At 58.8% G+C, this 3848-nt stretch overlaps 2 long non-coding RNA genes across 2 annotated transcripts; one reads left to right on the forward strand and one right to left on the reverse strand.

Annotated features, from left to right (window-relative positions):
- Nucleotides 1–849: 849 nt before the first annotated feature.
- Nucleotides 850–1160, reverse strand: LOC127919120 (uncharacterized). The gene is made up of 2 exons (XR_008101989.1): nt 1099–1160; nt 850–1028 (listed from the first exon to the last, which is right to left on the reverse strand). It is a non-coding gene; the product is annotated as an uncharacterized LOC127919120 (long non-coding RNA).
- Nucleotides 1161–1277: 117 nt separating this feature from the next.
- Nucleotides 1278–2363, forward strand: LOC127919119 (uncharacterized). Its single transcript, XR_008101988.1, has 3 exons — nt 1278–1436; nt 2016–2200; nt 2259–2363. It is a non-coding gene; the product is annotated as an uncharacterized LOC127919119 (long non-coding RNA).
- The last annotated feature ends 1485 nt before the right edge of the window (nt 2364–3848 follow it).

The following is a 3848-nucleotide window of genomic DNA, read 5'->3' on the forward strand; positions in this document are numbered from 1 at the left end:
ACACCCCCACCACACCCACCCCACCCCACCCCCACACACACCCCACCCACCACACCCCCACCCCACCCACCCCACACACACACACACCCCCACCCCACCACCACCCACCACACCCACCCCAGCCCCCACACACACACACACACCCCACCCCAGCCCCCACCCCACCCACCACACACACACCCCACCCACCACACGCACCCCACCCACCACACGCACCCCACCCACCACACACACACACACCACCCACCACACGCACACACCACCCACCACACGCACACACACACACACACACCACACACACACCCCCACCACACACACACACCACCACCCACACCCCACACACACACACACACACCCCACACACCCCACCACACCCCCCCACACACACACCACACCACCCCCCACACACACACACCACACACACACACCCACCCCCCACCCCCACACACCCCCCACACACCCCCACCCACACACACCACACCACCCCCCCACACACACACACCCCACACACACCACCCCACCCCCCACCCCCCACCACACACACCCCACCACACCCCCCCCACCCCCCACACACACCACCACCACCCCCCCCACCACACACCACACCCACCCCCCACCACACACACACCACACCACCCACCACCCCCCCACCACACACACACCCACATCCCCCCCACCCCCCCCCACCACACACACACACACCCCCACCCCCGCACTCCCCACCACACACACACCCCACCCCCCCACACACACCCCACCACCCCCCCACCACACACAGATAAACCAGACAGAAACATCCTGATCCACTCATTCTTCTTCAGAGAAAAGAGCAGTAAAACACGTGCAGTGTTAAAATGCAACAAACACCATCATTTATTAGTATATAGTTGTTCATATACTGTATATCAGTCTAATAAATACCTACAGTAGCCTGTGTGTGTATCTATGCACACATTCACATCCATCTGTCTGTCAGTGCAGAGAAGACATCACAGCTCATCACTCCTCCTGAGAGAGATAGACTATACCTTCTCTCTCTCTTTTATTCTCTCTCTCTGTCCATCCATCATCACTCCTCCTGAGAGAGAGAGACTATACCTTCTCTCTCTCTTTCATTCTCTCTCTCTGTCCATCCATCATCACTCCTCCTGAGAGAGAGACTATACCTTCTCTCTCTCTTTCATTCTCTCTCTCTGTCCATCCAGAAGTCCACTTCCACTTAGTGTCATCTTGTTGGCTGGGAAAGTGGTCTCCTGAGGTCCTCCAAGACACCACAGGAGCTGGGTTTGCAAAGCATTGTGGGTCTGTCGACAAGACAGGCACGAGGGTCTGAGAATACAATCAACCATGTCCGTTTGACCAAGTTTAATCCGGTTAGGTCGAGTTAGGTCTGGTTTAATCCAGTCAGGTCCAGTTGGTAAAGCATGTTAGGTCCCGTGCAGAGAGGGTTAGACTGGGGGATGAGGGCAGAGAGGGTTAGACTGGGGGATGAGGGGCATAGAGGGTTAGACTGGGGGATGAGGGGCATAGAGGGTTAGACTGGGGGATGAGGGGCAGAGAGGGTTAGACTGGGGGATGAGGGGCAGAGAGGGTTAGACTGGGGATGAGGGGCAGAGAGGGTTAGACTGGGGGATGAGGGGCAGAGAGGGTTAGACTGGGGGATGAGGGGCAGAGAGGGTTAGGACTGGGGATGAGGGGCAGAGAGGGTTAGACTTGGGGATGAGGGGCAGAGAGGTTTAGACTGGGGGATGAGGGGCAGAGAGGGTTAGACTGGGGGATGAGGGGCAGAGAGGGTTAGACTGGGGGATGAGGGGCAGAGAGGGTTAGACTGGGGGATGAGGGGCAGAGAGGGTTAGACTGGGGGGATGAGGGGCAGAGAGGGTTAGACTGGGGGATGAGGGGCAGAGAGGGTTAGACTGGGGGATGAGGGGCAGAGAGGGTTAGACTGGGGGATGAGGGGCATAGAGGGTTAGACTGGGGGATGAGGGGCATAGAGGGTTAGACTGGGGGATGAGGGGCAGAGAGGGTTAGACTGGGGGGATGAGGGGCAGAGAGGGTTAGACTGGGGGATGAGGGGCAGAGAGGGTTAGACTGGGGGTTGAGGGGCAGAGAGGGTTAGACTGGGGGATGAGGGGCAGAGAGGGTTAGACTGGGGGATGAGGGGCAGAGAGGGTTAGACTTGGGGATGAGGGGCAGAGAGGTTTAGACTGGGGGATGAGGGGCAGAGAGGGTTAGACTGGGGGATGAGGGGCAGAGAGGGTTAGACTGGGGGATGAGGGGCAGAGAGGGTTAGACTGGGGGATGAGGGGCAGAGAGGGTTAGACTGGGGGATGAGGGGCAGAGAGGGTTAGACTGGGGGATGAGGCGCAGAGAGGGTTAGACTGGGGGATGAGGGGCAGAGAGGGTTAGACTGGGGGATGAGGGGCCGAGAGGGTTAGACTGGGGGATGAGGGGCAGAGAGGGTTAGACTGGGGGATGAGGGGCAGAGAGGGTTAGACTGGGGGATGAGGGGCAGAGGGGGTTAGACTGGGGGATGAGGGGCAGAGAGGGTTATACTGGGGGAGGAGGGGCAGAGAGGGTTAGACTGGGGGATGAGGGGCAGAGAGGGTTATACTGGGGGAGGAGGGGCAGAGAGGGTTAGACTGGGGGAGGAGGGGCAGAGGAAGGAAGGGGTTGTTGTAGAGCCAGTTTCCCCAGGCCTCAGAGGAAGGGGTTGTTGTAGAGCCAGTTTCCCCCAGGCCTCAGAGGAAGGGGTTGTTGTAGAGCCAGTTTCCCCGAGGCCTCAGAGGAAGGGGTTGTTGTAGAGCCAGTTTCCCCAGGCCTGGGAGGAAGGGGTTGTTGTAGAGCCAGTTTCCCCAGGCCTGGGAGGAAGGGGTTGTTGTAGAGCCAGTTTCCCCAGGCCTCAGAGGAAGGGGTTGTTGTAGAGCCAGTTTCCCCCAGGCCTGGGAGGAAGGGGTTGTTGTAGAGCCAGTTTCCCCAGGCCTCAGAGGAAGGGGGTTGTAGAGCCAGTTTCCCCAGGTCTCAGAGGAAGGGGTTATTGTAGAGCCAGTTTCCCTCAGGTCTCAGAGGAAGGGGTTGTTGTAGAGCCAGTTTCCCCCAGGCCTCAGAGGAAGGGGTTGTAGAGCCAGTTTCCCCCAGGCCTCAGAGGAAGGGGTTGTTGTAGAGCCAGTTTCCCTCAGGTCTCAGAGGAAGGGGTTATTGTAGAGCCAGTTTCCCCCAGGCCTCAGAGGAAGGGGTTGTTGTAGAGCCAGTTTCCCCAGGCCTCAGAGGAAGGGGTTGTTGTAGAGCCAGTTTCCCCCAGGCCTGAGAGGAAGGGGTTGTTGTAGAGCCAGTTTCCCCCAGGCCTGAGAGGAAGGGGTTGTAGAGCCAGTTTCCCTCAGGTCTCAGAGGAAGGGGTTATTGTAGAGCCAGTTTCCCCCAGGCCTCAGAGGAAGGGGTTGTTGTAGAGCCAGTTTCCCTCAGGCCTCAGAGGAAGGGGTTATTGTAGAGCCAGTTTCCCCCAGGCCTCAGAGGAAGGGGTTGTTGTAGAGCCAGTTTCCCCAGGCCTCAGAGGAAGGGGTTGTTGTAGAGCCAGTTTCCCTCAGGTCTCAGAGGAAGGGGTTATTGTAGAGCCAGTTTCCCCCAGGCCTCAGAGGAAGGGGTTGTAGAGCCAGTTTCCCCCAGGCCTCAGAGGAAGGGGTTGTAGAGCCAGTTTCCCCCAGGCCTCAGAGGAAGGGGTTGTAGAGCCAGTTTCCCCCAGGCCTGAGAGGAAGGGGTTGTAGAGCCAGTTTCCCCAGGCCTCAGAGGAAGGGGTTGTAGAGCCAGTTTCCCCAGGCCTCAGAGGAAGGGGGTTGTAGAGCCAGTTTCCC

Source organism: Oncorhynchus keta, unplaced genomic scaffold (genome assembly GCF_023373465.1).
Source record: "Oncorhynchus keta strain PuntledgeMale-10-30-2019 unplaced genomic scaffold, Oket_V2 Un_contig_15817_pilon_pilon, whole genome shotgun sequence".
Taxonomy (NCBI): domain Eukaryota; kingdom Metazoa; phylum Chordata; class Actinopteri; order Salmoniformes; family Salmonidae; genus Oncorhynchus; species Oncorhynchus keta.